Raw genomic sequence first — 14,476 nt, forward strand, 5'->3', positions numbered from 1 at the left:
TTGGCAGCTTTAAAATCAGGGACTATATTTGAAATCTTAAAAGGAATTGACCTTTCGTATCACTTTTGAATAGATGCAACACGACTACTGTGCTACCTTCTAGAATCTTTTCAGAGATTGTAGAATTCCTTCAATATGGTATCATTAAACTTGTAGGAGGTGGAAACCATTACAAAAAGCCCATTCAAATTTGGTTAAAACTCTTCTGAAAATAATTAATTTAATTTATATGTATAAATGATATAACCAAAAAGCAGGAAAAGAGTTACTGAAACATAATTCTGTACTAAATTAAAACAGAGTGTTTTCATTTTGCCTCTCTTATTATGACAGTTGAGTAATATATGCTGTACTAAATGGATGTCTGGTATAAAGAACAAAGATCAAGAAATGAGTGTTCAGAATAGTAAATTATATGTTAAATGTCTATAAATAGCTTAATAAATATATTCTTTCATGTAAAAAGCAGAAAACTGCAGACTACAAAGTAGATTATCCAAATGGTGCTGTTTCAAACTCACCTTTGGAACAGTACACATTGTCTCGTTGAGTTTAAAGCTTCTGCATTTAAAACTTCAGTTTTATAAAAATGGGTACTTTTGAAATGCATTTATTTATTTTTTTCTCGTGTCTCATTTCATCCTTGAAATTATTTAAAGTGACTTATAAATAGCTTACTCGGTTCAGGGGGGCAGAATTTATAGTTGAGATAGTCAGAGAAGAGAGAAAATAAGAGTTAGTAAATGAAAACCAGTGACCGAGAATTCAAAGATCATGTATCCATGGTCCTACATATTTTCTAGCATATTTTCTATAGCACAAATATATCTCTGAGTTTCCTAGCAACCAGGGCAAGGAGGGAAAGGTGCTTGGTTTTGTGAGTCCATCAACAGAGGAATGGATAAAGAAGATGTGGTACATATATTCAATGGAATATTACTCAGCCATAAAAAGGAATGAAATTGGGTCATTTGTAGAGACATGGGTGGACCTAGAGACTGTCATACAGATTGAAGTAAGTCAGAAAGAGAAAAACAAATGTATATTAATGCATATATGTAGAATCTGAAAAATTTGTTATAGATGATCTTATTTACAAAGCAGAAATAGAGACACAGACATAGAGAACAAATGTATGGATACCAAGGGGAAAGCGGGGGGGCGGGTCGTGGGATGAATTGGGAGATTGGAATTGACATATATACACTATTGATACTCTGTATAAAATAGATAACTAATGAGAACCTACTGCGTAGCACAAGGAACTCTATTCAATGCTCTGTTGTGACCTAAATGAGAAGGAAATCCAAAAAAGAGGGAATATATGTATACATATAACTAATTCACTTTGCTGTACAGTATAAACTAATATAATATTGTAAAGCAATTATACTCCAATAAAAATTTTAAAAAATAAATAAAAACAAACTTTCTGCTCTGGACCAACTCAGATTTTTGTGATACTGAGAGCAAGGAAAAGTTTCTTTTAAAGTTGTATAGCTAATCTAACCTCTAACCCTTAGATTACCCTTAAGGTTAGCCCTAAGAATTACCCAATTTTTCTGTGAGTACTTTTATTTCATTTTAATGAGTAAATAGTTTAGAGACAGTGGAACTCTCCTCAGCTTCAGGATAAGGATGACTCATTTTGATTCCATAGGAGCCCCCCCAAAACAGAACATAGTATTTGTGCTGTAATTAATTATAATTCAATGGCCTCAAAATACAGAGTTCATTTTCCTCTGATGTAACAACCCAAGCTGAGCATTTCAGGTCAGCCGGTGGCTCTACTCCACATTCAGGATCCAGGTTTTCCAATCCCATTGCTCCACCATTCTCAGGCCATTCCCATCATTTCATAGGTGATACAAGGTTGCTGTGGTATCTAACCAGCTGCAGGGGTGAGAGCATTGAGAAGGCACACCCAGTCTCAAGGACTAGGCCTGGAGGTGACACATTTTACTTCTATCCATAGTCCATTGGTGAGAACCATCATGTTCCAAGATTCAGGAGGGACTAGGAAATATAGACTAGCCATGTTCTCAGGGAATAGAGAATAATAGATTTTGGTAGAAAAGTATCAATCTTTTAGAAGAAATATGTTCATAGCTCTGAGGTCTTGTCTGTCTGCTGAATACCTAGTAGCATATTAAGTTGAATTTTGGTGATCTAACCTGTGGGAATGCAGAGAAACTAAAACTAAACTCATTTCTTCTGGTTTTGATTCCATATCTGCTCTTCGTTTCTTCCTTATTTTCATTTAATGTTCTTTCCTAACATTTTGTGCTTCATATTCCTTAATCAGGTTGATTCTCTTCCTTTCTTAACTTCTTATATCCAGTCCATCACAATCACTGACAATACTACCCCTATAATATCTCCCATGTCTATTTCACTTGTCCACTGCCATCACCGTTGGCCTAGACAGGCACTTCCTTCCTCTTGTCTGGATCACCGCCTTCTAAATAGCTTTCCTGTCTTCAGTCTCCTTCCCCTTCACTGCATTCTACACATAGCTATTCTATATCCTCCTTATTTTTGACAGCAAATGTTGTGTTCAGGAAACTGTGTTAGGGGAGCAAGGATGAAACAGATAAGAAAACTGCCCTCAGAAAGCTTGTTGTTTTAGAAGATAATGCATGCACTCACTCAAATAAACTACACTATAATGTAAAAAGTTAGTAATGAAGTTGGAGATGTTTAGATTACAAGATTTACCAGATAAACTCTGTGACATCAAAGTCTTATTTCGGGGCTTCATTAGAAATAGGGGGAAAGAAATTTGGGGACTGAGCACTATAAACTGTAGTAAAAAATAATAAGAGGAGAAAATGGCCACATTAGCTTTTTTAGAGTCATGCTCCTAGAAGTCCCCTGAAGCAGGGAGCAGAGGGACTGGTCTATCTCTGGGACTCAGGGCTGTGGTTGGTATTGCATCGTTCCCTCCTAGGCTCTGAGGATTTAGCCTATGTTCCTTGAGAAGGAAAGTTAAATTTTGGATAAGAAAAATATTGTTTATTCATTCTAAATGTGTAACATCTAAAATTTTCTGAAATAATTTGCAGGCCAGGAGAGAAAATTCTCCTGAAAGGCGAGCAACAGTGAGGCCAGACATGGAAACCAAAGCAGGTACAGCATGTATCTTGTGCAGGAAAGGAAGCCCCCAGATAGTCTCTCTTGCTTTTATACATTTTTTAGGAGAGAAGTGGGACAACTTCTAGACCAGTGGGATGGGGTTATGGTGAATTTGGAACATTGGTAAACTTTATAATTATTTCTGAAGTCTTTGGTTTTCCTGTGGCCAATGGAGCAGAATGATTCAACAATTCTAGTTTTGTAGGGATACAGAGAATGGAGACATTGATCCTTCTGGAGGATAAGCTTTATTTTTATCCCAATATACAAATAGTTGTTTACAAGTTATTTCTCCTGTCTTATCATGCTAAATTATGAGCTCATTAAGGGAGTGGCCACATTATCATATAAGATACTTTCAACTGTTAGTCATAAAATAACCCAACACAACTGGCTTACACCACAAATACTTTATTAACTCACATAAGAAGTCCTGAGGTTGGGTGGTCCTAGGATTGGTTAATTCAGTGGTTCAGTGATGTCACCAAGGACTCAGTCTCTTTCTAACTTTCTCCAGTGTCCTTCTCAGCAAGTCAGCTTCCTTCGTGGTTTGAATGAAGTGTGATAGAAGGAACAGATTCCGGGCAGTGGAATGACATGAACAAAGGCACAAAGTCCGAAGGCCACAAGGCAAGATAGGAAATAAGAAATTGTCTTATTTGACTGAAATATAGTAATTAATGGGGCTTATATTGAAAAAGGTATGTTGTAGGGTCCCGAATATGCAACTAAGAAGTTTGGACTTAATTCTACAGACTATTCAGAACCATGGGTACATTTTAGCTAGGGCAGTGATAGAACCAGGAAAGGGCTATAGGAATATGAATCCAGCCTGTCAGCAGGGTGGGCTGGAGAGTCGAAGGCCTAGAGGTGGCCTAAACCAGGATGAAGCCTAAAGTAATAGCTCAAACAAGTGGAAAGAAGGTCTGAAATAGAGTAGAGGATGGGAGAAGGTCAAGAAAAGTATGGATACAAGAGCTAGTACAGAGATAGAATTGATAGGATTTGTTCACTGGTTTGGTGGGGAAAGGGAGTTGAGGTGTCAAAATGAATAAGATATGTCATTCATGCAAATAGGAAACACAGGAAAGGGTATGGGAAACAACATTTGTTGAGCATATCCTCTATACCAGGCACAGGCATTTTGCTATAGTGCAGTAACTCACTTCCAGGACATATCAGTGAAGGAGGTTTATTATCCCATTCTACAAATGAGGAAACAGGTTAAGGGAGAGGTTTAAGAAATGTTCTTGTGATTAAGCAATTAGCAGATGGAATAGCTGGAATTTAAACTGGTTCTTCTTAATTTTGAAGTTCATGCTTTATCCTCTCTATCTTCTAAAATGCAAGGAGAGACTAATTTGTTTTTATTAATTTTGTTCTTCTGCTCAAGAGTCCTCAGTGGTTCTACATCACCCTGCAGAATGTCCTGTTACAGGTCATGCAAGGGCACCCAACCTCTGACTTTGACTTGCTTTTGCAGCCTCATCTTCCATTACAATGTCTTACTACATCCACCCAATAATGATGATTATTGTTTGGAATTCCATAAGCACACCAAATTTCTTCCTTCCTTCCTTCCTTCCTTCCTTCCTTCCTTCCTTCCTTCCTTCCTTCCTTCCTTCCTTCCTTCCTTCCTTTCTTTCCTTTTCTCTTCTCCTTTCTTTTTTCTTTTTTTCTTTTTCTTTCTTTCTTTCATCTCTCTCTACGCCTTGTTACCTGCTTTCTTTTCCTAGAATGCATTTCCTCAACTCTCCTTCCTGTGGGAATTACACATATCTACTTCCTCCATCACTCTTTTTCTGATTATTCATTTTTACTCACCCTGAATTCCCAAGTACTTTATTTGAGTTACTTTAGTAACATATGTACACATCTTCCTAACAAAGCTATAAGATCCTTAAGGGCAAGAGTGGATTCATCAACCCTCGTATTCCATGTAGAATGTCTTATGAGACCATATGTTTATAGGAAGTGAGGGATGGAGAAAGAAAGGAAAGGGGGAAAAAGAAATACAAGAGAAAATAGAAGAGAAGAATGATACAGAAAAGAAAAAAGTAACTTGAAGATTACTTTCAATTATATTTGTAAGGTATACTTTATACTTATTAAAGAGTTATACTTATTAAAGAATGGGAAATAGCCTTTAGGAAGAAAGACTTGTCAGAGTAGTAAGGAGATTTTAACAATAAGAAGTGGATTTATATTAGAATATATTCCAGTGTGACTTAAGGAAAATCTAGTCAACATTTCAGAACTGAAAAGGATTCTGAATCATCTTCTAGAACAAAACTATAGTAAGGAATAAAGCCACAACATGGAACAAAGTACAAATATCCCAAATATTCCTAGAAATTTTTGAAAGAATTGATAATCTATTCTGAGAGATTCCTTCCTCCCCTTGTGATTCATGCCACATCATGTTCAACTTATTTTATGTGTCTCTCTCCCTCACTAGGGGCAGAGGTTGGGTCTTACTAATCTTTGTTTTCTCAGAGTTCAGCACAATGCCTGGCACCTGGTAAACACATAATCAGTCTTCACTAAATGAAATTATCTGTACAATACACAGCCATGACACAGGCTAATAGGATTGCCAGTGCTGAGCTGTATTCACAGGGAATAAAACAGGTTGGAAGGTTTGGTAAAATCTAGCTTTTGTTTAGCCATTGATTTAAGCAATATATCAATCAGTATACTAATAATTTTGGGGTTTTATTTACTATTTTATTTACTGAGCACAGTACTAAAGAGGAGATAGGTGCATACAACATGGATCCTACCTTCCAGGAGCTTGTTCTTTGCAGTTAACCCTAGAGTGGGGAGATACAACCAAATTACAAGAAATAAAAGCTATACAGTACAAAACTGTAGTTATACCTTGATCGAGGTCTCTGCTGGAAATGGAATTTCATTATAACAAAGTACACATGAAGCAGAAATAGAAGAATTGGTCTTATGGGCAACGTCAAATTGCCTCTGTACAGGTCTTCTCTGTGTAACCATCCAGCTGAAATCACATAGGACCGTTACATACCCATGTTGACATTCATGTCGACTGTTGCATTTTGGTGTCAAGGAGTCTTACCTTCGCAAATGATTGCCTTGTAGCAATTTAAAATTTTGAGCTTTAATTAATGAAAAGTTTTGCCTTCTATTAAAATAGCTTTATGAACTAGCAAAAAGGTATAGAAATTTACATAAGTGCATATCTGTTTCTGGCTGGCTGTCTATTTATCTATCATGTAGCCATATTTGGCTTGGCAGATAGTGGGGCCTTTGGGATTCCATCCATGGGCTCTCCCTCAGAAGGGCACTCTCCTCTTTCATAGGGATCTTGGCTTCTAGTGCTGAAGGCCTGATTAGATGCTTATTGGGGAAGAGGAAACTGTATTTTCATTGTCAACTCTGTCAGGGGCTTGCACTCAATGTTATTTGATCCCAGATGTACTAGCCTGAGGAAGCTTTCTTCTTTTGCTTTTCCTCTTTCTAGTCTAATGCATATCAGATAAAGGCAGTAAACTCTCCTAATCCTAATCAAATTATTTCCTCCCTTTCTTTGCCCTAGAATGCATATTTTATGTTCCCCAATATTCTTGACATTCTTTCAGTTCAGTGCATTTTTGCACAATAGTCCACCTATTTGACATTTTGGAGTGCACATTTATGTTTCTACTATTAATTTTCACCTCAGAAAGTTATTACATCACGTGCAAATATTAACTGAAAAGACATGGCCCCAGCCCTGAGGTGCTGAGAATCTGGGAAATGTTTTTAACAAAGAAGTGTGTTATCAATTACAAAGGCCCCATATTAATGGAGGAATCCATACATAGTGATAGGAGCATTGTGTGGCACACATGCTCAGTGTTTCTGGGATGCAGGGAAGGAGCATTTAGTCAGGGTTAACAGCACACCTGGAGGCTTCCCAGGGAGGTAATCCTCATGCAAAGGCCATGAAGAATAAATAAGATTGAGTGCTATCTAAATCATAATCAATACAGAATCATAGCTTCAGAGTAGAACAAGATTCAGAGTAGAAATTGGTGACTTTGGATTCAGAGATGTTTTGTCATTAGGAGTGTGGGTAGATAGTCTTCCCATCTAAGGATTCAAACAGGCATGAATTCAGAGTGCACTTGAATTAGGTCTTAAGTAGGTATAATGAATACACCAATTATTTTCTTTTTGTAAACTAAATTAGTACAGGTTCAGCATTTCTTTATTAAAGTGCTTGGTTTTTTTTTTAAACGGAGTTCAGTCAACTGAGACTTTTTTTTTTCCAGAAAGCTCTGCTTTGCATAAAGCAGCTACATCATAAGGGGAAAAAAAAAAAAAACAGATGGGAAAGAAAGCACTAGCTATGGTTAGGGAGAGAAATCGAGTGAGTGAAACTAAGGGCATGTGAAGAACAGTCAATATCCACCAACAGCGGCAAAACAGTTTCAATTTTCTGGATTATTAATTCAAATTCACAAGCACATGCCAGTTAAAATTAAAGGCCTCTTTTTACTGCACTAGTTTAAATTAAAGATTATATTCTGCTCCACAAGTCTGAATTAAATTGCTTATTTTGCACACCAAGCTCTCATTTTAAAGCTAATAAAGAAAAGACATAGCATGTACGTGCAAGCTTGAGACAGGAAGGGTATAAATTACTACACCTGTTTCACTTGGGAGCTACTTTATTAGTGTTACAAAACTTGGCTTTCAATTTGGCACTCAGAAGCACATTTAGAACAAGGATTTCTTTGTTTTGACAGAGAAGCCACGGTAAATGAATGACGTTTGAGCTAGGTGTGAAATGTGAAGGTACAAAATTAACTGGTAAGGTAATTACTATTCTAATTCTGCATAAACAAGCGTTTTGAAAATCATTAATAGTTCAGGGAAATAATGTTAGTGATTAAATAAGGTGGCTTGCATCACTGAGCACAACTAAGCTCCTTTAATTACATTTGAAAGCAAGGGAAAGCAGCTAATTAAAATTAGCACAAGGTTCCTGAATGACCAGCACTCCACTGTTGCTCTAACCTGTATAATTGTGTGTTTATTAATACGTCTTTATTTTCCCTCTCGAGCATTTAACAAAATTATTTAAAATAACTAATAACCTTTAAGGAGTAAATGTGGCTGAATTCAGTTATCAAAATGAGTACTGCAGGTCTTGCTTGGGCCCACTATCAATTCCCTTTCCTAGTGCCCATTCATACTTGTGGGAGCTCCATGGTTGAAACCCAGCAAAGCGATGCCAGGCACTTTCTGCCATTGGAGGGTTAGCATCCCTGGCAATGCTTTATGGGATCCTGGCTTGACCACTCATTGTCCCTTTTAGGGAAAGAACAATATAATTTGGGTTTAAATGTCTCACTTGTTGACTGTTTTCAGAGCCATTCATTCATCCATGCATTTAACTTGTTCATTTGTTCATAAATGTCATTCCTTCAATAAAATTTATCAAGCTTTTAGTATTGTTCCTGGGGTTATAGAGATGAAAAAGACATGGTTCCAGGAAGAACCAACTATATAATTTGCAGGGCTAATGAAAAATGAAAATGTGGGGTCTCACGCAAAAATCATCACGGATTTCATGACAGAGCATTAAGTCAAGTGCAGGGCCTGTTGAGAGTGGGGTCCTGTGCAACTGTACAAGATTTGCACCAGTGAAGCTCAACTCAATGAGCTCAAGTTGTAAGATTAATACCCAGGCAAATGGCAATAAGAAAATATGATTCCTGTATGCAGAAGTGCTTGTGGGCAGAGGAACGGTTGCCCAACCCTTGGAAAGAGTTCACACGTGTGCTGGATTATACAGATGACACCATGAGTCACTGCCTGCTTCCACTGAATACCCCAGCGTTTACCTGCTGGAACCAAAATTCAGTCCTTAAACCATAAGCTTCCCAAAGAGAGTAACCCCGGTTATTTAGATGAAGACAGAGATTCAATAAAAGAATTTTAAAATGTGCTCAAAATGTGTTGACTGTTGAATAAACAGAATAAAATGACCTATTATGATAGCAGCTAATTTTTGTTTTTAGTGCTTGTTATGTGCCAGGCACTGTTCTAAGTACAGTACAATAATGATTTCATTTAACGTTCCAAGCAACTCTACAAGGTAACATCTTATGGAAAAACCCAAACTAACTTTTTGGCCAACTCAATACAATCATTATCCACATTTTACAAATGCGAAATTTGGGGAAGAGAATTTAAGAAGAAATTAAGTGACAGAGTTGTATTTGAACTCAGATGGTCTGACTCCACACCCTGTGTTCTTAATCACCGTGCTAAAAGATGACAGGGGCAAGGATGATTGCTCTGGCTAGATCCCCGTTTTCTGCATTTCAACTTGTGAGTATACATAGACTTGGATTATTTGAGAATCTAAAATGTTTGTTGCATGTCAATCAAATAATTTTGGAGACATGAGATACAAGGGGGAAATTTCAATTATTTTTCAACTTAGGGAAAATAATTGTTGCTCTAGTGTTTGAATGGGAATTTATATATCAGTGGAAATTTATGTTAGTGTAGCCATCAGCCCCCTATGAAGTGGCCCAGTGGACATGGTAACTACTATCAGGTCCAACATCTCTGGGAGAGACCCAATGGTATTCAAGTTTCTTCTTGCCCTAAAAAAGGTCTAACCTCAGGCTGTATACCACATGTAAGAGAAAGGCTGCAGAAAATTTTAAAGGTTCTTTTGTGTTTTGAGTTTGCATAAAGTTTACAATAAAGTACTTATGTGATGTGTAAAGATGATCCCTCATTGTCACACTAGCCTCCAGAAATCTTTTTGAGAAGGAAGAATGGCTGTAGGGCTTGATCTACTCTAAGACCACAAAGGAAGCCTGGAGGGGAATACTAAACATCTCCATATAACTGTTCTAAACAAGATTTGCAAGAAAGTCTTTCCTTGCCCTCTCCCTCTCTTTTTTTTTTTTCTTTGTGTGTGTGTGTGTGTGTGTGTGTAAAAGAGGTTGTTTCTTCATTCCCCTTCTGATTTTTTTCTTTTAAATTCTACCAGATGTGAGAGGGAAACCAAATAATATAGCAGCACTCAACAAATTTTTATTTTCAAATTATTCCTTTTATGACCATCCGTTCTTGGCTTTTTCTCTGTAGATGCATGTGACCACAGGTCAGATGTATTGACGTAGTTGACCGCACAAGTTTTCATGCTTTTTGTCTGTGTGGCCTCATGTTTAACATGATGAACATTCATTCAACAGGGTTAACCAAAGGAGCTGGGGATAACTGACGCTGTCTAAGGGATTTCTTGGTGGTGCTTTGTTCTGTTGTAGCTGAATTTCATTTAGCAATGGCAGTGAAGATCCAGCTGTTCTCTAATATTACAGTTGCATCATTTTGTATTAAATGTTTTGTGGACTGGGACTGAAAAACTCTGAAACTACACCATTCACTTTATTTCCAAGTTACCCAAACCCAGAACAACAGATGATAAAGTTTTCTTACTTAACATATTTAGAAGTCTTAGCTATTTGCTTAACTGAAAATTAAAACATCGGAAGTCATACAATTTTAAATGGGGGAGGGATCATTAGGCTAACAGATGCTTTTAAATTAAATGAAACATTGGAAGTGTTCATTGATAATCCCAACAATAATATAAGCTCCATTTTTATATTTCATCCTGTTCTTAATCTACTACTCAGAGGCCCTTAAGACTCACATTCTTCTTTTACTTTATTAATTTTAGTGATTTCTTGAATTGGACTTATCCAGTAACTGATCTGAGCATAATTATACTTCCATGTTATTTCCCCCAATGTTTTCCTAACCCATTGAATATTGATGGTTTCTCTGCAGTTCTTCTGAAAATGTACTTTCAAAGATATTCAGTATCTTCCTAACTGTTGAATCCAGTGTTTTTACTTACTCTTAGTTCTCCTTGACCTTCCTGCATCATTTGACATTGTTGAAAATTCCCTCTTTTCTTGAAAAATCCTTCTCCCATGGGTTCCACAATCTTCTCATGCCCTGGTTTGCCTTCTAGCTCTCTGACTTACTCTCCTTGATCTTGTTCATGGACTGCATCGTCTTTTCCAATTACTTGAATATAAACCATACCTCTAAGTTTAGTTTCTACATATAATTCTTTGCAATTTGCATTGGTTTTGCTAGCCACGCCGGCAGTGTCCTGTGTGATTTTTAGGAAAATGTCTTTTCCTTTACATTACTTGTCATAGTTTGTAGTTCTTTGTGTGATTATTGAGTTCTCAATAGATTGTTTGCCATGTGAATACAGCATTTGTGTTTACTTTTCTCATCAGTTCCCACCTAGCATTTTGCACAGTGTTTGGAATGGAGAAAGCACTTGATAACTATTTGTTGAAGGAATAGGTGAATTAATGAATAAATGAGAAGTTTCTATGTCTCCATCTTGTCATTTCTCCTGTGCACTTGTCTTAGGTCTTCAGCTGTCCACTGGATACCTATACTTTAGTGTCCCCTGTCACCTGAAATGCAACATGTCTAAAACCAAATGGTCATTATTTCCCAAACCATATCTGAATCCAGCTTCTAAGACTGTCAGTAACCCTATTATTTCCCCAGTTATGGAGATTCTAAATTATTGACTCACTCTTGACTCCTTTCTATTTGCCTTATATACATTTTCCTTCTATGCATTTCTATTTACTTTATGTACATTATCTCATTATTTCTCGTATGCATTATCTCATGTTAGTTCCCATAACATACCTATGGGTTATACTATATATATATATATATATGTATATGTATATATATGTATATTAGGGTTCCCCTTTGAGGCGTAGATAAATTGTTTCATCAAATTCACATGACTACAAAGTGGTGGAGCTGGAATTTAAGACCAAGTATGTATATCAGAATTCAGAGCTTAGACTCAGAACTGCTTCTCATTTTAATTTACTACCTGGAAGTTTTTCTTTCCATTGCCACCACCCAATCCATTTCCTCATCCCCTTGAGCCTGCACTATTATAGATTTCTCAAAAAGTTTCTCTTTATTTCTTTCTTTCCTTGCTTTTTACAATGGCCTCAAAATACTATTGTCTACTCTAACTTTCCATGACTCAACAATGTCTTTAAAATAAGATCCATCTGCTAAACTTTATTTTAGGGTCCTCTCCAATCCCATCTTCAGCTAAATGTCTAGTCCAGCTCTAAATACAGCCATAAATATATGCTACCTTCTGGCCAAGTGCACTTAACTGCTTCCCCTATTATGCAATCTGCTTTACCATTGCTGTCTTTTACACTCATGATCCACTTGCTGCTTTTTTAAATTATTAATCTTATTCTAAGTCCAAGTCATATCTTAGCTCCTCTGTGAAACTGTTCCCAATTGCTCCATTTGATAATAATCTCAGTTTCTTCTGAATTTCTTGAAATACTTATCTACAATGTTTATTTGATATTTGTTTACTAAAATGCCTTATACATAGTTCCTAACAAATCCTTGTCAAATGAATGCATGTATTATTTTATTTATAAGTTTTCCTAGTGAGTCTGTAACATTATAAAAGTTAGGGATCACATCTTATGCAAACCTATAAACATTATCTTTGATTATGACTTAATCTAAGACCCCTGAATACCTAGGTATTTTATTCTACTTGTCTTATAATTACTCTATTTTATGTGGAATACAAGCACAACTTACTTCCCTCTAATTAAATTTAACAAGGAATTATTGAGCACTTATTGTATGTTAAGCCCTGGGAACATAAAGATAAGTAAGACATAATTTCACAAAACCTAAATGTCTCTTAGGGGGAAATAAAGACATTCAATTGACTATAAGGATGAGAAAAATTCTCATGGCATGATAGTGTTCTGGGAAGACAAAGAAGAAAGATATTATTTCTCTCTGGGATGGTAGTAGTCAGAGGTCTTTACAAAGAAGGAAACTTTTGACTTGGGCATTGAAAAGGAATACTATTTCATGAGGTGAGGAATAGAAGGAAAAACATTCCAGACAGAAGAAACATCATAAACAAAGGCTCAGGGGTGTGATGGGGTGTGCACATTTAGGGATTAGCAAGTAGCACAGGATGGCCTGAGCTTGAGGGCGAGTAGAGGAGATGAGACTGGAGCCTGTTTATATAGGGTCTTGAATGTCCTGTAAAGGCTCTGAAGTTTACCTGAGAGACAAAGGGAAGACATCAGAGGTTTGGGAACTGCAAATAGCATAGCTAGAACTATGTTTTTGAAAGAAATTCTGTTTGTAACGTGGCAAATGGTTTCATGTGCAGGAGCCTGGGAGCAGGGAACCCAGCGTGAGGTCAATTTTAAGCTTGAGCAATAAATGTTGGGAACTTAAATTAGAGATATAATGGTAGGATGGATTCCTAACACATTTCAGAGATAGACTACTTAGATTCCAAAGATGATACATCAATTGACAATGTATATTGTCAATTACTGTAGTATATATATTGTCAAATATTGTATTATATTGTCAGTTGTTCTTTCCCCTCATCATAATGATTTGCAGGGTTGTATTCATCCACCACCCTCAGCTTCTCTTATGTCCAAGAGTGCCTCATTATTTCTAAGTTTGAGGGAGGCGCTACAGGATAGAGAAAAAGAACACAATTCAGTGGACCAAAATAAGAATAAAGCTGAAACCTTTTCTCTTTAGCTCTATATTTTAATCAATTCTACAGTTGAACTAAAACCACCATAATAAATTATGGGATATCTCCCACTAGGGTCTCTCGTTGCATTTCAGAGAGTTCTATGTCTCAAACTTGTAGGTAGGTCATGTTTTATCCGGTGAAATGTCTTTGATAATTCACGGTCAATCGTGTGGACATAATTTTCACTTGTGTGACAACAGTGGAAGGTTCACATTCCTGTAATGAGGAGTGGGGATTGAGGAGGAAAGAGTGGGAGTGGAAAGCTGGGAACAGAGTTTGATTTGGTGTTGTATTGTAGCCATCCTGACACTTTCCACCTCTGGGTACTTAGTTTATTTTAAATCTCAATGTCTCATTCCATTAGTGTTTTGCTTTTGTAAAAAGGTGCAGACTCCTTAACCTGTTCTCCATTTCAACGATGTTCTCCTCTAGAACACAGAGCCAACAAATTACTTAAAACAGTAAAGTGTCATGATTCAATAGTCATAACTTTTCTTCTTATTAATAATGGTTTCCTCTCTGAATCATATCTACATGTCAATCACATCAATAGACTACAAAAATGCTGTTTGGCAACGTTACAAAACACAGACATCTTGGGACCTGTTACTTTCTATTTTATAAACCTTTAATACTGAGCTAAAATTGATAATAAATCTAAAAAATAATCAATAAAGATATATTACATTC

This window comes from Mesoplodon bidens (genome assembly GCF_964165515.1).
Source record: "Mesoplodon bidens genome assembly, chromosome: 2".
NCBI lineage: Eukaryota > Metazoa > Chordata > Mammalia > Artiodactyla > Ziphiidae > Mesoplodon > Mesoplodon bidens.